Here is a 23,598-nt window from a genome sequence, read left to right on the forward strand (position 1 = left end):
GTTAGATGTATGACTGGCTGAGATGTGATATTGAGGCTGCCATGTTACATGTTTGACTTGGTGATGTTAGATGTATGAGTGACTGAGATGTGATATTGAGGCTGCCATGTTAGATGTATGACTGGCTGAGATGTGATATTGAGGCTGCCATGTTACATGTTTGACTTGGTGATGTTAGATGTATGAGTGACTGAGATGTGATATTGAGGCTGCCATGTTAGATGTATGACTGGCTGAGATGTGATATTGAGGCTGCCATGTTAGATGTATGACTTGGTGATGTTAGATGTATGACTGGTTGAGATGTGATATTGAGGCTGCCATGTTCGATTTATGACTTGGTGATGTTAGATGCAGGACTGGGTGAGATGTGATATTGAGGCTGCCATGTTAGATGTATGACTTGGTGATGTTAGATGTATGACTGGCTGAGATGTGATATTGAGGCTACCATGTTAGATGTATGACTTGGTGATGTTAGATGCATGACTGGCTGAGATGTGATATTGAGGCTGCCATGTTAGATGTAAGACTTGGTGATGTTAGATGCATGACTGGCTAAGATGTGATATTGAGGCTGCCATGTTAGATGTATGACTTGGTGATGTTAGATGTATGACTGGCTGAGATGTGATATTGTGGTTGAGATGTTAGATGTATGACTTGGTGATGTTAGAAGTATGACTGACTGAGATGTGATATTGAGGCTGCTATGTTAGATGTATGACTTGGTGACGTTAGGTGTATGAGTGGCTGAGATGTGATATTGAGGCTGCCAGGTTAGATGTATGACTTGGTGATGTTAGATGTATGAGTGACTGAGATGTGATATTGAGGCTGCCATTTTAGATGTATGACTGGCTGAGATGTGATATTGTGGTTGAGATGTTAGGTGTATGACTTGGTGATGTTAGATGTGTGAGTGACTGAGATGTGATATTGAGGCTGCCATGTTAGATGTATGGCTTGGTGATGTTAGATGTAGGAGTGACTGAGATGTGATATTGAGGCTGCCAGGTTAGATGTATGACTTGGTGATGTTAGATGTATGACTGGCTGAGATGTGATATTGAGGCTGCCAGGTTAGAAGTATGAATTGGTGATGTTAGATGTAAGACTGGCTGAGAGGTGATATTGAGGCTGCCAGGTAAGATGTATGACTTGGTGATGTTAGATGTATGACTGGGTGAGATGTGATATTGAGGTTGACATGTTAGATGTATGACTTGTTGATGTTAGATGCATGACTGGCGAGATGTGATATTGAGGCTGCCATGTTAGATGTATGACTTGGTGATGTTAGATGTATGACTGGCTGAGATGTGATATTGAGGCTGCCATGTTAGATGTATGACTTGGTGATGTTCGATGTTTGACTGGCTGAGATGTGATATTGAGGCTGCCATGTTAGATGTATGACTTGGTGATGTTAGATGCATGAATGGCTGAGATGTGATATTGAGGCTGCCATGTTCGATGTATGACTTGGTGATGTTAGATGTATGACTTGGTGAGATGTGATATTGAGGATGCCATGTTATATGTATGACTTGGTGATGTTAGATGTATGCCTGGCTGAGATGTGATATTGAGGCTGCCATGTTAGATGTATGACTTGGTGATGTTAGATGCATGAATGGCTGAGATGTGATATTGAGGCTGCCATGTTAGATGTATAACTTGGTGATGTTAGATGTATGACTGGCTGTGATGTGATATTGAGGCTGCCATGTTAGATGTATGACTTGGTGATGTTAGATGCATGAATGGCTGAGATGTGATATTGAAGCTGCCATGTTAGACGTTTGACTTGGTGATGTTAGATGTATGACTGGCTGAGATGTTATATTGAGGCTGCCATGTTAGATGTATGACTTGGTGATGTTAAATGCATGCATGGCTGAGATGTGATATTGAGGCTGCCATGTTAGATGTTTGACTTGGTGATGTTAGATGTATGACTGGCTGAGATGTGATATTGAGGCTGCCATGTTAGATGTATGACTTGGTGATGTTAGATCAATGAATGGCTGAGATGTGATATTGAGCCTGGCATGTTAGATGTTTGACTTGGTGAGGTTAGATGCATGACTGGCTGAGATGTGATATTGAGGCTGCTATGTTAGATGTATGTGTGGTGATGTTAGATGTATGACTGGCTGAGATGTGATATTGAGGCTGCCATGTTACATGTTTGACTTGGTGATGTTAGATGTATGAGTGACTGAGATGTGATATTGAGGCTGCCATGTTAGATGTATGACTGGCTGAGATGCGATATTGAGGCTGCCATGTTAGATGTATGACTTGGTGATGTTAGATGTATGACTGGCTGAGATGTGATATTGAGGCTTCCATGTTAGATGTATGACTTGGTGATGTTAGATGCATGACTGGCTGAGATGTGATATTGAGGCTGCCATGTTAGATGTAAGACTTGGTGATGTTAGATGCATGACTGGCTAAGATGTGATATTGAGGCTGCCATGTTAGATGTATGACTTGGTGATGTTAGATGTATGACTGGCTGAGATGTGATATTGTGGTTGAGATGTTAGATGTATGACTTGGTGATGTTAGATGTATGACTGACTGAGATGTGATATTGAGGCTGCTATGTTAGATGTATGACTTGGTGAAGTTAGATGTATGAGTGGCTGAGATGTGATATTGAGGCTGCCAGGTTAGATGTATGACTTGGTGATGTTAGATGTATGAGTGACTGAGATGTGATATTGAGGCTGCCATGTTAGATGTATGACTGGCTGAGATGTGATATTGTGGTTGAGATGTTAGGTGTATGACTTGGTGATGTTAGATGTGTGAGTGACTGAGATGTGATATTGAGGCTGCCATGTTAGATGTATGACTTGGTTATGTTAGATGTAGGAGTGACTGAGATGTGATATTGAAGCTGCCAGGTTAGATGTATGACTTGGTGATGTTAGATGTATGACTGGGTGAGATGTGATATTGAGGTTGACATGTTAGATGTATGACTTGGTGATGTTAGATGTATGACTGGCTGAGATGTGATATTGAGATTGCCATGTTAGATGTATGACTTGGTGATGTTAGATGCATGAATGGCTGAGATGTGATAATGAGGCTGCCATGTTAGATGTTTGACTTGGCAATGTTAGATGCATGACTGGCTGAGATGTGATATTTAAGCTGCCGTGTTAGATGTATGACATGGTGATATTAAATGCATGAATGGCTGAGATATGATATTGAGACTGCCATGTTAGATGTATGACTTGGTGATGTTCGATGTTTGACTGGCTGAGATGTGATATTGAGGCTGCCATGTTAGATGTATGACTTGGTGATGTTAGATGCATGAATGGCTGAGATGTGATATTGAGGCTGCCATGTTCGATGTATGACTTGGTGATGTTAGATGTATGACTTGGTGAGATGTGATATTGAGGATGCCATGTTATATGTATGACTTGGTGATGTTAGATGTATGACTGGCTGAGATGTGATATTGAGGCTGCCATGTTAGATGTATGACTTGGTGATGTTAGATGCATGAATGGCTGAGATGTGATATTGAGGCTGCCATGTTAGATGTATAACTTGGTGATGTTAGATGTATGACTGGCTGAGATGTGATATTGAGGCTGCCATGTTAGATGTATGACTTGGTGATGTTAGATGCATGAATGGCTGAGATGTGATATTGAAGCTGCCATGTTAGATGTTTGACTTGGTGATGTTAGATGTATGACTGGCTGAGATGTTATATTGAGGCTGCCATGTTAGATGTATGACTTGGTGATGTTAAATGCATGCATGGCTGAGATGTGATATTGAGGCTGCCATGTTAGATGTTTGACTTGGTGATGTTAGATGTATGACTGGCTGAGATGTGATATTGAGGCTGCCATGTTAGATGTATGACTTGGTGATGTTAGATCTATGACTGGCTGAGATGTGATATTGAGGCTGCCATGTTAGATGTATGACTTGGTGATGTTAGATCAATGAATGGCTGAGATGTGATATTGAGCCTGCCATCTTAGATGTTTGACTTGGTGAGGCTAGATGCATGACTGGCTGAGATGTGATATTGAGGCTGCTATGTTAGATGTATGCGTGGTGATGTTAGATGTATGACTGGCTGAGATGTGATATTGAGGCTGCCATGTTACATGTTTGACTTGGTGATGTTAGATGTATGAGTGACTGAGATGTGATATTGAGGCTGCCATGTTAGATGTATGACTGGCTGAGATGTGATATTGAGGCTGCCATGTTAGATGTATGACTTGGTGATGTTAGATGTATGACTGGTTGAGATGTGATATTGAGGCTGCCATGTTCGATTTATGACTTGGTGATGTTAGATGCAGGACTGGCTGAGATGTGATATTGAGGCTGCCATGTTAGATGTATGACTTGGTGATGTTAGATGTATGACTGGCTGAGATGTGATATTGAGGCTACCATGTTAGATGTATGACTTGGTGATGTTAGATGCATGACTGGCTGAGATGTGATATTGAGGCTGCCATGTTAGATGTAAGACTTGGTGATGTTAGATGCATGACTGGCTAAGATGTGATATTGAGGCTGCCATGTTAGATGTATGACTTGGTGATGTTAGATGTATGACTGGCTGAGATGTGATATTGTGGTTGAGATGTTAGATGTATGACTTGGTGATGTTAGATGTATGACTGACTGAGATGTGATATTGAGGCTGCTATGTTAGATGTATGACTTGGTGATGTTAGATGTATGAGTGGCTGAGATGTGATATTGAGGCTGCCAGGTTAGATGTATGACTTGGTGATGTTAGATGTATGACTGGCTGAGATGTGATATTGAGGCTGCCATGTTAGATGTATGACTTGGTGATGTTAGATCAACGAATGGCTGAGATGTGATATTGAGGCTGCCATGTTAGATGTTTGACTTGGTGAGGTTAGATGCATGACTGGCTGAGATGTGATATTGAGGCTGCTATGTTAGATGTATGCGTGGTGATGTTAGATGTATGACTGGCTGAGATGTGATATTGAGGCTGCCATGTTACATGTTTGACTTGGTGATGTTAGATGTATGAGTGACTGAGATGTGATATTGAGGCTGCCATGTTAGATGTATGACTTGGTGATGTTAGATGTATGACTGGTTGAGATGTGATATTGAGGCTGCCATGTTCGATTTATGACTTGGTGATGTTAGATGCAGGACTGGGTGAGATGTGATATTGAGGCTGCCATGTTAGATGTATGACTTGGTGATGTTAGATGTTTGACTGGCTGAGATGTGATATTGAGGCTACCATGTTAGATGTATGACTTGGTGATGTTAGATGCATGACTGGCTGAGATGTGATATTGAGGCTGCCATGTTAGATGTAAGGCTTGGTGATGTTAGATGCATGACTGGCTAAGATGTGATATTGAGGCTGCCATGTTAGATGTATGACTTGGTGATGTTAGATGTATGACTGGCTGAGATGTGATATTGTGGTTGAGATGTTAGATGTATGACTTGGTGATGTTAGATGTATGACTGACTGAGATGTGATATTGAGGCTGCTATGTTAGATGTATGACTTGGTGACGTTAGATGTATGAGTGGCTGAGATGTGATATTGAGGCTGCCAGGTTAGATGTATGACTTGGTGATGTTAGATGTATGACTGGCTGAGATGTTATATTGAGGCTGCCATGTTAGATGTATGACTTGGTGATGTTAAATGCATGCATGGCTGAGATGTGATATTGAGGCTGCCATGTTAGATGTTTGACTTGGTGATGTTAGATGTATGACTGGCTGAGATGTGATATTGAGGCTGCCATGTTACATGTTTGACTTGGTGATGTTAGATGTATGAGTGACTGAGATGTGATATTGAGGCTGCCATGTTAGATGTATGACTGGCTGAGATGTGATATTGAGGCTGCCATGTTAGATGTATGACTTGGTGATGTTAGATGTATGACTGGTTGAGATGTGATATTGAGGCTGCCATGTTCGATTTATGACTTGGTGATGTTAGATGCAGGACTGGGTGAGATGTGATATTGAGGCTGCCATGTTAGATGTATGACTTGGTGATGTTAGATGTATGACTGGCTGAGATGTGATATTGAGGCTACCATGTTAGATGTATGACTTGGTGATGTTAGATGCATGACTGGCTGAGATGTGATATTGAGGCTGCCATGTTAGATGTAAGACTTGGTGATGTTAGATGCATGACTGGCTAAGATGTGATATTGAGGCTGCCATGTTAGATGTATGACTTGGTGACGTTAGATGTATGAGTGGCTGAGATGTGATATTGAGGCTGCCAGGTTAGATGTATGACTTGGTGATGTTAGATGTATGACTGGCTGAGATGTTATATTGAGGCTGCCATGTTAGATGTATGACTTGGTGATGTTAAATGCATGCATGGCTGAGATGTGATATTGAGGCTGCCATGTTAGATCTTTGACTTGGTGAGGTTAGATGCATGACTGGCTGAGATGTGATATTGAGGCTGCTATGTTAGATGTATGCGTGGTGATGTTAGATGTATGACTGGCTGAGATGTGATATTGAGGCTGCCATGTTACATGTTTGACTTGGTGATGTTAGATGTATGAGTGACTGAGATGTGATATTGAGGCTGCCATGTTAGATGTATGACTTGGTGATGTTAGATGTATGACTGGTTGAGATGTGATATTGAGGCTGCCATGTTCGATTTATGACTTGGTGATGTTAGATGCAGGACTGGGTGAGATGTGATATTGAGGCTGCCATGTTAGATGTATGACTTGGTGATGTTAGATGTTTGACTGGCTGAGATGTGATATTGAGGCTACCATGTTAGATGTATGACTTGGTGATGTTAGATGCATGACTGGCTGAGATGTGATATTGAGGCTGCCATGTTAGATGTAAGACTTGGTGATGTTAGATGCATGACTGGCTAAGATGTGATATTGAGGCTGCCATGTTAGATGTATGACTTGGTGATGTTAGATGTATGACTGGCTGAGATGTGATATTGTGGTTGAGATGTTAGATGTATGACTTGGTGATGTTAGATGTATGACTGACTGAGATGTGATATTGAGGCTGCTATGTTAGATGTATGACTTGGTGACGTTAGATGTATGAGTGGCTGAGATGTGATATTGAGGCTGCCAGGTTAGATGTATGACTTGGTGATGTTAGATGTATGACTGGCTGAGATGTTATATTGAGGCTGCCATGTTAGATGTATGACTTGGTGATGTTAAATGCATGCATGGCTGAGATGTGATATTGAGGCTGCCATGTTAGATGTTTGACTTGGTGATGTTAGATGTATGACTGGCTGAGATGTGATATTGAGGCTGCCATGTTACATGTTTGACTTGGTGATGTTAGATGTATGAGTGACTGAGATGTGATATTGAGGCTGCCATGTTAGATGTATGACTGGCTGAGATGTGATATTGAGGCTGCCATGTTAGATGTATGACTTGGTGATGTTAGATGTATGACTGGTTGAGATGTGATATTGAGGCTGCCATGTTCGATTTATGACTTGGTGATGTTAGATGCAGGACTGGGTGAGATGTGATATTGAGGCTGCCATGTTAGATGTATGACTTGGTGATGTTAGATGTATGACTGGCTGAGATGTGATATTGAGGCTACCATGTTAGATGTATGACTTGGTGATGTTAGATGCATGACTGGCTGAGATGTGATATTGAGGCTGCCATGTTAGATGTAAGACTTGGTGATGTTAGATGCATGACTGGCTAAGATGTGATATTGAGGCTGCCATGTTAGATGTATGACTTGGTGATGTTAGATGTATGACTGGCTGAGATGTGATATTGTGGTTGAGATGTTAGATGTATGACTTGGTGATGTTAGAAGTATGACTGACTGAGATGTGATATTGAGGCTGCTATGTTAGATGTATGACTTGGTGACGTTAGGTGTATGAGTGGCTGAGATGTGATATTGAGGCTGCCAGGTTAGATGTATGACTTGGTGATGTTAGATGTATGAGTGACTGAGATGTGATATTGAGGCTGCCATTTTAGATGTATGACTGGCTGAGATGTGATATTGTGGTTGAGATGTTAGGTGTATGACTTGGTGATGTTAGATGTGTGAGTGACTGAGATGTGATATTGAGGCTGCCATGTTAGATGTATGGCTTGGTGATGTTAGATGTAGGAGTGACTGAGATGTGATATTGAGGCTGCCAGGTTAGATGTATGACTTGGTGATGTTAGATGTATGACTGGCTGAGATGTGATATTGAGGCTGCCAGGTTAGAAGTATGAATTGGTGATGTTAGATGTAAGACTGGCTGAGAGGTGATATTGAGGCTGCCAGGTAAGATGTATGACTTGGTGATGTTAGATGTATGACTGGGTGAGATGTGATATTGAGGTTGACATGTTAGATGTATGACTTGTTGATGTTAGATGCATGACTGGCGAGATGTGATATTGAGGCTGCCATGTTAGATGTATGACTTGGTGATGTTAGATGTATGACTGGCTGAGATGTGATATTGAGGCTGCCATGTTAGATGTATGACTTGGTGATGTTCGATGTTTGACTGGCTGAGATGTGATATTGAGGCTGCCATGTTAGATGTATGACTTGGTGATGTTAGATGCATGAATGGCTGAGATGTGATATTGAGGCTGCCATGTTCGATGTATGACTTGGTGATGTTAGATGTATGACTTGGTGAGATGTGATATTGAGGATGCCATGTTATATGTATGACTTGGTGATGTTAGATGTATGCCTGGCTGAGATGTGATATTGAGGCTGCCATGTTAGATGTATGACTTGGTGATGTTAGATGCATGAATGGCTGAGATGTGATATTGAGGCTGCCATGTTAGATGTATAACTTGGTGATGTTAGATGTATGACTGGCTGTGATGTGATATTGAGGCTGCCATGTTAGATGTATGACTTGGTGATGTTAGATGCATGAATGGCTGAGATGTGATATTGAAGCTGCCATGTTAGACGTTTGACTTGGTGATGTTAGATGTATGACTGGCTGAGATGTTATATTGAGGCTGCCATGTTAGATGTATGACTTGGTGATGTTAAATGCATGCATGGCTGAGATGTGATATTGAGGCTGCCATGTTAGATGTTTGACTTGGTGATGTTAGATGTATGACTGGCTGAGATGTGATATTGAGGCTGCCATGTTAGATGTATGACTTGGTGATGTTAGATCAATGAATGGCTGAGATGTGATATTGAGCCTGGCATGTTAGATGTTTGACTTGGTGAGGTTAGATGCATGACTGGCTGAGATGTGATATTGAGGCTGCTATGTTAGATGTATGTGTGGTGATGTTAGATGTATGACTGGCTGAGATGTGATATTGAGGCTGCCATGTTACATGTTTGACTTGGTGATGTTAGATGTATGAGTGACTGAGATGTGATATTGAGGCTGCCATGTTAGATGTATGACTGGCTGAGATGCGATATTGAGGCTGCCATGTTAGATGTATGACTTGGTGATGTTAGATGTATGACTGGCTGAGATGTGATATTGAGGCTTCCATGTTAGATGTATGACTTGGTGATGTTAGATGCATGACTGGCTGAGATGTGATATTGAGGCTGCCATGTTAGATGTAAGACTTGGTGATGTTAGATGCATGACTGGCTAAGATGTGATATTGAGGCTGCCATGTTAGATGTATGACTTGGTGATGTTAGATGTATGACTGGCTGAGATGTGATATTGTGGTTGAGATGTTAGATGTATGACTTGGTGATGTTAGATGTATGACTGACTGAGATGTGATATTGAGGCTGCTATGTTAGATGTATGACTTGGTGAAGTTAGATGTATGAGTGGCTGAGATGTGATATTGAGGCTGCCAGGTTAGATGTATGACTTGGTGATGTTAGATGTATGAGTGACTGAGATGTGATATTGAGGCTGCCATGTTAGATGTATGACTGGCTGAGATGTGATATTGTGGTTGAGATGTTAGGTGTATGACTTGGTGATGTTAGATGTGTGAGTGACTGAGATGTGATATTGAGGCTGCCATGTTAGATGTATGACTTGGTTATGTTAGATGTAGGAGTGACTGAGATGTGATATTGAAGCTGCCAGGTTAGATGTATGACTTGGTGATGTTAGATGTATGACTGGGTGAGATGTGATATTGAGGTTGACATGTTAGATGTATGACTTGGTGATGTTAGATGTATGACTGGCTGAGATGTGATATTGAGATTGCCATGTTAGATGTATGACTTGGTGATGTTAGATGCATGAATGGCTGAGATGTGATAATGAGGCTGCCATGTTAGATGTTTGACTTGGCAATGTTAGATGCATGACTGGCTGAGATGTGATATTTAAGCTGCCGTGTTAGATGTATGACATGGTGATATTAAATGCATGAATGGCTGAGATATGATATTGAGACTGCCATGTTAGATGTATGACTTGTTGATGTTAGATGCATGACTGGCGAGATGTGATATTGAGGCTGCCATGTTAGATGTATGACTTGGTGATGTTAGATGTATGACTGGCTGAGATGTTATATTGAGGCTGCCATGTTAGATGTATGACTTGGTGATGTTCGATGTTTGACTGGCTGAGATGTGATATTGAGGCTGCCATGTTAGATGTATGACTTGGTGATGTTAGATGCAAGAATGTCTGAGATGTGATATTGAGGCTGCCATGTTCGATGTATGACTTGGTGATGTTAGATGTATGACTTGGTGAGATGTGATATTGAGGATGCCATGTTATATGTATGACTTCGTGATGTTAGATGTATGACTGGCTGAGATGTGATATTGAGGCTGCCATGTTAGATGTATGACTTGGTGATGTTAGATGCATGAATGGCTGAGATGTGATATTGAGGCTGCCATGTTAGATGTATAACTTGGTGATGTTAGATGTATGACTGGCTGAGATGTGATATTGAGGCTGCCATGTTAGATGTATGACTTGGTGATGTTAGATGCATGAATGGCTGAGATGTGATATTGAAGCTGCCATGTTAGATGTTTGACTTGGTGATGTTAGATGTATGACTGGCTGAGATGTTATATTGAGGCTGCCATGTTAGATGTATGACTTGGTGATGTTAAATGCATGCATGGCTGAGATGTGATATTGAGGCTGCCATGTTAGATGTTTGACTTGGTGATGTTAGATGTATGACTGGCTGAGATGTGATATTGAGGCTGCCATGTTAGATGTATGACTTGGTGATGTTAGATGTATGAGTGGCTGAGATGTGATATTGAGGCTGCCAGGTTAGATGTATGACTTGGTGATGTTAGTTGTATGAGTGACTGAGATGTGATATTGAGGCTGCCATGTTAGATGTATGACTGGATGAGATGTGATATTGTGGTTGAGATGTTAGATGTATGACTTGGTGATGTTAGATGTATGACTTGGTGATGTTAGATGTATGAGTGACTGAGATGTGATATTGAGGCTGCCATGGTAGATGTATGACTTGGTGATGTTAGATGTATGACTGGCTGAGATGTGATATTGTGGTTGAGATGTTAGATGTATGACTTGGTGATGTTAGATGTAGGAGTGACTGAGATGTGATATTGAGGCTGCCAGGTTAGATGTATGACTTGGTGATGTTAGATGTATGACTGGCTGAGATGTGATATTGAGGCTGCCAGGTTAGAAGTATGACTTGGTGATGTTAGATGTAAGACTGGCTGAGAGGTGATATTGAGGCTGCCAGGTTAGATGTATGACTTGGTGATGTTAGATGTATGACTGGGTGAGATGTGATATTGAGGTTGACATGTTAGATGTATGACTTGGTGATGTTAGATGTATGACTGGCTGAGATGTGATATTGAGATTGCCATGTTAGATGTATGACTTGGTGATGTTAGATGCATGAATGGCTGAGATGTGATAATGAGGCTGCCATCTTAGATGTTTGACTTGGCACTGTTAGATGCATGACTGGCTGAGATGTGATATTTAAGCTGCCGTGTTAGATGTATGACTTGGTGATATTAAATGCATGAATGGCTGAGATATGATATTGAGACTGCCATGTTAGATGTATGACTTGTTGATGTTAGATGCATGACTGGCGAGATGTGATATTGAGGCTGCCATGTTAGATGTATGACTTGGTGATGTTAGATGTATGACTGGCTGAGATGTGATATTGAGGTTGCCATGTTAGATGTATGACTTGGTGATGTCCGATGTTTGACTGGCTGAGATGTGATATTGAGGCTGCCATGTTAGATGTATGACTTGTGATGTTAGATGCATGAATGGCTGAGATGTGATATTGAGGCTGCCATGTTCGATGTATGACTTGGTGATGTTAGATGTATGACTTGGTGAGATGTGATATTGAGGATGCCATGTTATATGTATGACTTGGTGATGTTAGATGTATGACTGGCTGAGATGTGATATTGAGGCTGCCATGTTAGATGTATGACTTGGTGATGTTAGATGCATGAATGGCTGAGATGTGATATTGAGGCTGCCATGTTAGATGTATAACTTGGTGATGTTAGATGTATGACTGGCTGTGATGTGATATTGAGGCTGCCATGTTAGATGTATGACTTGGTGATGTTAGATGCATGAATGGCTGAGATGTGATATTGAAGCTGCCATGTTAGACGTTTGACTTGGTGATGTTAGATGTATGACTGGCTGAGATGTTATATTGAGGCTGCCATGTTAGATGTATGACTTGGTGATGTTAAATGCATGCATGGCTGAGATGTGATATTGAGGCTGCCTTGTTAGATGTTTGACTTGGTGATGTTAGATGTATGACTGGCTGAGATGTGATATTGAGGCTGCCATGTTAGATGTATGACTTGGTGATGTTAGATGTATGACTGGCTGAGATGTGATATTGAGGCTGCCATGTTAGATGTATGACTTGGTGATGTTAGATCAATGAATGGCTGAGATATGATATTGAGCCTGCCATGTTAGATGTTTGACTTGGTGAGGTTAGATGCATGACTGGCTGAGATGTGATATTGAGGCTGCTATGTTAGATGTATGGGTGGTGATGTTAGATGTATGACTGGCTGAGATGTGATATTGAGGCTGCCATGTTACATGTTTGACTTGGTGATGTTAGATGTATGAGTGACTGAGATGTGATATTGAGGCTGCCATGTTAGATGTATGACTGGCTGAGATGTGATATTGAGGCTGCCATGTTAGATGTATGACTTGGTGATGTTAGATGTATGACTGGTTGAGATGTGATATCGAGGCTGCAATGTTCGATTTATGACTTGGTGATGTTAGATGCAGGACTGGGTGAGATGTGATATTGAGGCTGCCATGTTAGATGTATGACTTGGTGATGTTAGGTGTATGACTGGCTGAGATGTGATATTGAGGCTACCATGTTAGATGTATGACTTGGTGATGTTAGATGTATGACTGGGTGAGATGTGATATTGAGGCTGCCATGTTAGATGTATGACTTGGTGATGTTAGATGTATGACTGGCTGAGATGTGATATTGAGGCTGCCATGTTAGGTGTATGACTTGGTGATGTTAGATGTATGACTGGCTGAGATGTGATATTGAGGCTACCATGTTAGATGTATGACTTGGTGATGTTAGATGCATGACTGGCTGAGATGTGATATTGAGGCTGCCATGTTAGATGTAAGACTTGGTGATGTTAGATGCATGACTGGCTAAGATGTGATATTGAGGCTGCCATGTTAGATGTTTGACTTGGTGAGGTTAGATGCATGACTGGCTGAGATGTGATATTGAGGCTGCTATGTTAGATGTATGCGTGGTGATGTTAGATGTATGACTGGCTGAGATGTGATATTGAGGCTGCCATGTTACATGTTTGACTTGGTGATGTTAGATGTATGAGTGACTGAGATGTGATATTGAGGCTGCCATGTTAGATGTATGACTGGCTGAGATGTGATATTGAGGCTGCCATGTTAGATGTATGACTTGGTGATGTTAGATGTATGACTGGTTGAGATGTGATATTGAGGCTGCCATGTTCGATTTATGACTTGGTGATGTTAGATGCAGGACTGGGTGAGATGTGATATTGAGGCTGCCATGTTAGATGTATGACTTGGTGATGTTAGATGTATGACTGGCTGAGATGTGATATTGAGGCTACCATGTTAGATGTATGACTTGGTGATGTTAGATGCATGACTGGCTGAGATGTGATATTGAGGCTGCCATGTTAGATGTAAGACTTGGTGATGTTAGATGCATGACTGGCTAAGATGTGATATTGAGGCTGCCATGTTAGATGTATGACTTGGTGATGTTAGATGTATGACTGGCTGAGATGTGATATTGTGGTTGAGATGTTAGATGTATGACATGGTGATGTTAGATGATATTGAGGCTGCTATGTTAGATGTATGACTTGGTGACGTTAGATGTATGAGTGGCTGAGATGTGATATTGAGGCTGCCAGGTTAGATGTATGACTTGGTGATGTTAGATGTATGAGTGACTGAGATGTGATATTGAGACTGCCATTTTAGATGTATGACTGGCTGAGATGTGATATTGTGGTTGAGATGTTAGGTGTATGACTTGGTGATGTTAGATGTGTGAGTGACTGAGATGTGATATTGAGGCTGCCATGTTAGATGTATGACTTGGTGATGTTAGATGTAGGAGTGACTGAGATGTGATATTGAGGCTGCCAGGTTAGATGTATGACTTGGTGATGTTAGATGTATGACTGGCTGAGATGTGATATTGAGGCTGCCAGGTTAGAAGTATAACTTGGTGATGTTAGATGTAAGACTGGCTGAGAGGTGATATTGAGGCTGCCAGGTTAGATGTATGACTTGGTGATGTTAGATGTATGACTGGGTGAGATGTGATATTGAGGTTCACATGTTAGATGTATGACTTGTTGATGTTAGATGCATGACTGGCGAGATGTGATATTGAGGCTGCCATGTTAGATGTATGACTTGGTGATGTTAGATGTATGACTGGCTGAGATGTGATATTGAGGCTGCCATGTTAGATGTATGACTTGGTGATGTTCGATGTTTGACTGGCTGAGATGTGATATTGAGGCTGCCATGTTAGATGTATGACTTGGTGATGTTAGATGCATGAATGGCTGAGATGTGATATTGAGGCTGCCATGTTCGATGTATGACTTGGTGATGTTAGATGTATGACTTGGTGAGATGTGATATTGAGGATGCCATGTTATATGTATGACTTGGTGATGTTAGATGTATGACTGGCTGAGATGTGATATTGAGGCTGCCATGTTAGATGTATGACTTGGTGATGTTAGATGCATGAATGGCTGAGATGTGATATTGAGGCTGCCATGTTAGATGTATAACTTGGTGATGTTAGATGTATGACTGGCTGTGATGTGATATTGAGGCTGCCATGTTAGATGTATGACTTGGTGATGTTAGATGCATGAATGGCTGAGATGTGATATTGAAGCTGCCATGTTAGACGTTTGACTTGGTGATGTTAGATGTATGACTGGCTGAGATGTTATATTGAGGCTGCCATGTTAGATGTATGACTTGGTGATGTTAAATGCATGCATGGCTGAGATGTGATATTGAGGCTGCCATGTTAGATGTATGACTTGGTGATGTTAGATCAATGAATGGCTGAGATGTGATATTGAAGCTGCCATGTTAGACGTTTGACTTGGTGATTTTAGATGTATGACTGGCTGAGATGTGATATTGAGGCTGCCATGTTAGATGTATGACTTGGTGATGTTAGATCAATGAATGGCTGAGATGTGATATTGAGCCTGCCATGTTAGATGTTTGACTTGGTGAGGTTAGATGCATGACTGGCTGAGATGTGATATTGAGGCTGCTATGTTAGATGTATGCGTGGTGATGTTAGATGTATGACTGGCTGAGATGTGATATTGAGGCTGCCATGTTACATGTTTGACTTGGTGATGTTAGATGTATGAGTGACTGAGATGTGATATTGAGGCTGCCATGTTAGATGTATGACTGGCTGAGATGTGATATTGAGGCTGCCATGTTAGATGTATGAGTTGGTGATGTTAGATGTATGACTGGTTGAGATGTGTTATTGAGGCTGCCATGTTCGATTTATGACTTGGTGATGTTAGATGCAGGACTGGGTGAGATGTGATATTGAGGCTGCCATGTTAGATGTATGACTTGGTGATGTTAGATGTATGACTGGCTGAGATGTGATATTGAGGCTACCATGTTAGATGTATGACTTGGTGATGTTAGATGCATGACTGGCTGAGATGTGATATTGAGGCTGCCATGTTAGATGTATGACTTGGTGATGTTCGATGTTTGACTGGCTGAGATGTGATATTGAGGCTGCCATGTTAGATGTATGACTTGGTGATGTTAGATGTATGACTGGCTGAGATGTGATATTGAGGCTGCCATGTTAGATGTATGACTTGGTGATGTTCGATGTTTGACTGGCTGAGATGTGATATTGAGGCTGCCATGTTAGATGTATGACTTGGTGATGTTAGATGCAAGAATGTCTGAGATGTGATATTGAGGCTGCCATGTTCGATGTATGACTTGGTGATGTTAGATGTATGACTTGGTGAGATGTGATATTGAGGATGCCATGTTATATGTATGACTTCGTGATGTTAGATGTATGACTGGCTGAGATGTGATATTGAGGCTGCCATGTTAGATGTATGACTTGGTGATGTTAGATGCATGAATGGCTGAGATGTGATATTGAGGCTGCCATGTTAGATGTATAACTTGGTGATGTTAGATGTATGACTGGCTGAGATGTGATATTGAGGCTGCCATGTTAGATGTATGACTTGGTGATGTTAGATGCATGAATGGCTGAGATGTGATATTGAAGCTGCCATGTTAGATGTCTGACTTGGTGATGTTAGATGTATGACTGGCTGAGATGTTATATTGAGGCTGCCATGTTAGATGTATGACTTGGTGATGTTAAATGCATGCATGGCTGAGATGTGATATTGAGGCTGCCATGTTAGATGTATGACTTGGTGATGTTAGATGTATGAGTGACTGAGATGTGATATTGAGGCTGCCATGTTAGATGTATGACTGGATGAGATGTGATATTGTGGTTGAGATGTTAGATGTATGACTTGGTGATGTTAGATGTATGACTTGGTGATGTTAGATGTATGAGTGACTGAGATGTGATATTGAGGCTGCCATGGTAGATGTATGACTTGGTGATGTTAGATGTATGACTGGCTGAGATGTGATATTGTGGTTGAGATGTTAGATGTATGACTTGGTGATGTTAGATGTAGGAGTGACTGAGATGTGATATTGAGGCTGCCAGGTTAGATGTATGACTTGGTGATGTTAGATGTATGACTGGCTGAGATGTGATATTGAGGCTGCCAGGTTAGAAGTATGACTTGGTGATGTTAGATGTAAGACTGGCTGAGAGGTGATATTGAGGCTGCCAGGTTAGATGTATGACTTGGTGATGTTAGATGTATGACTGGGTGAGATGTGATATTGATGTTGACATGTTAGATGTATGACTTGGTGATGTTAGATGTATGACTGGCTGAGATGTGATATTGAGATTGCCATGTTAGATGTATGACTTGGTGATGTTAGATGCATGAATGGCTGAGATGTGATAATGAGGCTGCCATCTTAGATGTTTGACTTGGCACTGTTAGATGCATGACTGGCTGAGATGTGATATTTAAGCTGCCGTGTTAGATGTATGACTTGGTGATATTAAATGCATGAATGGCTGAGATATGATATTGAGACTGCCATGTTAGATGTATGACTTGTTGATGTTAGATGCATGACTGGCGAGATGTGATATTGAGGCTGCCATGTTAGATGTATGACTTGGTGATGTTAGATGTATGACTGGCTGAGATGTGATATTGAGGTTGCCATGTTAGATGTATGACTTGGTGATGTTCGATGTTTGACTGGCTGAGATGTGATATTGAGGCTGCCATGTTATATGTATGACTTGTGATGTTAGATGCATGAATGGCTGAGATGTGATATTGAGGCTGCCATGTTCGATGTATGACTTGGTGATGTTAGATGTATGACTTGGTGAGATGTGATATTGAGGATGCCATGTTATATGTATGACTTGGTGATGTTAGATGTATGACTGGCTGAGATGTGATATTGAGGCTGCCATGTTAGATGTATGACTTGGTGATGTTAGATGCATGAATAGCTGAGATGTGATATTGAAGCTGCCATGTTAGACGTTTGACTTGGTGATGTTAGATGTATGACTGGCTGAGATGTTATATTGAGGCTGCCATGTTAGATGTATGACTTGGTGATGTTAAATGCATGCATGGCTGAGATGTGATATTGAGGCTGCCTTGTTAGATGTTTGAAATGGTGATGTTAGATGTATGACTGGCTGAGATGTGATATTGACGCTGCCATGTTAGATGTATGACTTGGTGATGTTAGATGTATGACTGGCTGAGATGTGATATTGAGGCTGCCATGTTAGATGTATGACTTGGTGATGTTAGATCAATGAATGGCTGAGATATGATATTGAGCCTGCCATGTTAGATGTTTGACTTGGTGAGGTTAGATGCATGACTGGCTGAGATGTGATATTGAGGCTGCTATGTTAGATGTATGGGTGGTGATGTTAGATGTATGACTGGCTGAGATGTGATATTGAGGCTGCCATGTTACATGTTTGACTTGGTGATGTTAGATGTATGAGTGACTGAGATGTGATATTGAGGCTGCCATGTTAGATGTATGACTGGCTGAGATGTGATATTGAGGCTGCCATGTTACATGTTTGACTTGGTGATGTTAGATGTATGAGTGACTGAGATGTGATATTGAGGCTGCCATGTTAGATGTATGACTGGCTGAGATGTGATATTGAGGCTGCCATGTTAGATGTATGACTTGGTGATGTTAGATGTATGACTGGTTGAGATGTGATATTGAGGCTGCCATGTTCGATTTATGACTTGGTGATGTTAGATGCAGGACTGGGTGAGATGTGATATTGAGGCTGCCATGTTAGATGTATGACTTGGTGATGTTAGATGTATGACTGGCTGAGATGTGATATTGAGGCTACCATGTTAGATGTATGACTTGGTGATGTTAGATGCATGACTGGCTGAGATGTGATATTGAGGCTGCCATGTTAGATGTAAGACTTGGTGATGTTAGATGCATGACTGGCTAAGATGTGATATTGAGGCTGCCATGTTAGATGTATGACTTGGTGATGTTAGATGTATGACTGGCTGAGATGTGATATTGTGGTTGAGATGTTAGATGTATGACTTGGTGATGTTAGAAGTATGACTGACTGAGATGTGATATTGAGGCTGCTATGTTAGATGTATGACTTGGTGACGTTAGGTGTATGAGTGGCTGAGATGTGATATTGAGGCTGCCAGGTTAGATGTATGACTTGGTGATGTTAGATGTATGAGTGACTGAGATGTGATATTGAGGCTGCCATTTTAGATGTATGACTGGCTGAGATGTGATATTGTGGTTGAGATGTTAGGTGTATGACTTGGTGATGTTAGATGTGTGAGTGACTGAGATGTGATATTGAGGCTGCCATGTTAGATGTATGGCTTGGTGATGTTAGATGTAGGAGTGACTGAGATGTGATATTGAGGCTGCCAGGTTAGATGTATGACTTGGTGATGTTAGATGTATGACTGGCTGAGATGTGATATTGAGGCTGCCAGGTTAGAAGTATGAATTGGTGATGTTAGATGTAAGACTGGCTGAGAGGTGATATTGAGGCTGCCAGGTAAGATGTATGACTTGGTGATGTTAGATGTATGACTGGGTGAGATGTGATATTGAGGTTGACATGTTAGATGTATGACTTGTTGATGTTAGATGCATGACTGGCGAGATGTGATATTGAGGCTGCCATGTTAGATGTATGACTTGGTGATGTTAGATGTATGACTGGCTGAGATGTGATATTGAGGCTGCCATGTTAGATGTATGACTTGGTGATGTTCGATGTTTGACTGGCTGAGATGTGATATTGAGGCTGCCATGTTAGATGTATGACTTGGTGATGTTAGATGCATGAATGGCTGAGATGTGATATTGAGGCTGCCATGTTCGATGTATGACTTGGTGATGTTAGATGTATGACTTGGTGAGATGTGATATTGAGGATGCCATGTTATATGTATGACTTGGTGATGTTAGATGTATGCCTGGCTGAGATGTGATATTGAGGCTGCCATGTTAGATGTATGACTTGGTGATGTTAGATGCATGAATGGCTGAGATGTGATATTGAGGCTGCCATGTTAGATGTATAACTTGGTGATGTTAGATGTATGACTGGCTGTGATGTGATATTGAGGCTGCCATGTTAGATGTATGACTTGGTGATGTTAGATGCATGAATGGCTGAGATGTGATATTGAAGCTGCCATGTTAGACGTTTGACTTGGTGATGTTAGATGTATGACTGGCTGAGATGTTATATTGAGGCTGCCATGTTAGATGTATGACTTGGTGATGTTAAATGCATGCATGGCTGAGATGTGATATTGAGGCTGCCATGTTAGATGTTTGACTTGGTGATGTTAGATGTATGACTGGCTGAGATGTGATATTGAGGCTGCCATGTTAGATGTATGACTTGGTGATGTTAGATCAATGAATGGCTGAGATGTGATATTGAGCCTGGCATGTTAGATGTTTGACTTGGTGAGGTTAGATGCATGACTGGCTGAGATGTGATATTGAGGCTGCTATGTTAGATGTATGTGTGGTGATGTTAGATGTATGACTGGCTGAGATGTGATATTGAGGCTGCCATGTTACATGTTTGACTTGGTGATGTTAGATGTATGAGTGACTGAGATGTGATATTGAGGCTGCCATGTTAGATGTATGACTGGCTGAGATGCGATATTGAGGCTGCCATGTTAGATGTATGACTTGGTGATGTTAGATGTATGACTGGCTGAGATGTGATATTGAGGCTTCCATGTTAGATGTATGACTTGGTGATGTTAGATGCATGACTGGCTGAGATGTGATATTGAGGCTGCCATGTTAGATGTAAGACTTGGTGATGTTAGATGCATGACTGGCTAAGATGTGATATTGAGGCTGCCATGTTAGATGTATGACTTGGTGATGTTAGATGTATGACTGGCTGAGATGTGATATTGTGGTTGAGATGTTAGATGTATGACTTGGTGATGTTAGATGTATGACTGACTGAGATGTGATATTGAGGCTGCTATGTTAGATGTATGACTTGGTGAAGTTAGATGTATGAGTGGCTGAGATGTGATATTGAGGCTGCCAGGTTAGATGTATGACTTGGTGATGTTAGATGTATGAGTGACTGAGATGTGATATTGAGGCTGCCATGTTAGATGTATGACTGGCTGAGATGTGATATTGTGGTTGAGATGTTAGGTGTATGACTTGGTGATGTTAGATGTGTGAGTGACTGAGATGTGATATTGAGGCTGCCATGTTAGATGTATGACTTGGTTATGTTAGATGTAGGAGTGACTGAGATGTGATATTGAAGCTGCCAGGTTAGATGTATGACTTGGTGATGTTAGATGTATGACTGGGTGAGATGTGATATTGAGGTTGACATGTTAGATGTATGACTTGGTGATGTTAGATGTATGACTGGCTGAGATGTGATATTGAGATTGCCATGTTAGATGTATGACTTGGTGATGTTAGATGCATGAATGGCTGAGATGTGATAATGAGGCTGCCATGTTAGATGTTTGACTTGGCAATGTTAGATGCATGACTGGCTGAGATGTGATATTTAAGCTGCCGTGTTAGATGTATGACATGGTGATATTAAATGCATGAATGGCTGAGATATGATATTGAGACTGCCATGTTAGATGTATGACTTGTTGATGTTAGATGCATGACTGGCGAGATGTGATATTGAGGCTGCCATGTTAGATGTATGACTTGGTGATGTTAGATGTATGACTGGCTGAGATGTTATATTGAGGCTGCCATGTTAGATGTATGACTTGGTGATGTTCGATGTTTGACTGGCTGAGATGTGATATTGAGGCTGCCATGTTAGATGTATGACTTGGTGATGTTAGATGCAAGAATGTCTGAGATGTGATATTGAGGCTGCCATGTTCGATGTATGACTTGGTGATGTTAGATGTATGACTTGGTGAGATGTGATATTGAGGATGCCATGTTATATGTATGACTTCGTGATGTTAGATGTATGACTGGCTGAGATGTGATATTGAGGCTGCCATGTTAGATGTATGACTTGGTGATGTTAGATGCATGAATGGCTGAGATGTGATATTGAGGCTGCCATGTTAGATGTATAACTTGGTGATGTTAGATGTATGACTGGCTGAGATGTGATATTGAGGCTGCCATGTTAGATGTATGACTTGGTGATGTTAGATGCATGAATGGCTGAGATGTGATATTGAAGCTGCCATGTTAGATGTTTGACTTGGTGATGTTAGATGTATGACTGGCTGAGATGTTATATTGAGGCTGCCATGTTAGATGTATGACTTGGTGATGTTAAATGCATGCATGGCTGAGATGTGATATTGAGGCTGCCATGTTAGATGTTTGACTTGGTGATGTTAGATGTATGACTGGCTGAGATGTGATATTGAGGCTGCCATGTTAGATGTATGACTTGGTGATGTTAGATGTATGAGTGGCTGAGATGTGATATTGAGGCTGCCAGGTTAGATGTATGACTTGGTGATGTTAGTTGTATGAGTGACTGAGATGTGATATTGAGGCTGCCATGTTAGATGTATGACTGGATGAGATGTGATATTGTGGTTGAGATGTTAGATGTATGACTTGGTGATGTTAGATGTATGACTTGGTGATGTTAGATGTATGAGTGACTGAGATGTGATATTGAGGCTGCCATGGTAGATGTATGACTTGGTGATGTTAGATGTATGACTGGCTGAGATGTGATATTGTGGTTGAGATGTTAGATGTATGACTTGGTGATGTTAGATGTAGGAGTGACTGAGATGTGATATTGAGGCTGCCAGGTTAGATGTATGACTTGGTGATGTTAGATGTATGACTGGCTGAGATGTGATATTGAGGCTGCCAGGTTAGAAGTATGACTTGGTGATGTTAGATGTAAGACTGGCTGAGAGGTGATATTGAGGCTGCCAGGTTAGATGTATGACTTGGTGATGTTAGATGTATGACTGGGTGAGATGTGATATTGAGGTTGACATGTTAGATGTATGACTTGGTGATGTTAGATGTATGACTGGCTGAGATGTGATATTGAGATTGCCATGTTAGATGTATGACTTGGTGATGTTAGATGCATGAATGGCTGAGATGTGATAATGAGGCTGCCATCTTAGATGTTTGACTTGGCACTGTTAGATGCATGACTGGCTGAGATGTGATATTTAAGCTGCCGTGTTAGATGTATGACTTGGTGATATTAAATGCATGAATGGCTGAGATATGATATTGAGACTGCCATGTTAGATGTATGACTTGTTGATGTTAGATGCATGACTGGCGAGATGTGA

Source organism: Ambystoma mexicanum, chromosome 5p (genome assembly GCF_040938575.1).
Source record: "Ambystoma mexicanum isolate Mex_15411 chromosome 5p, UKY_AmexF1_1, whole genome shotgun sequence".
Taxonomy (NCBI): Eukaryota; Metazoa; Chordata; class Amphibia; order Caudata; family Ambystomatidae; genus Ambystoma; species Ambystoma mexicanum.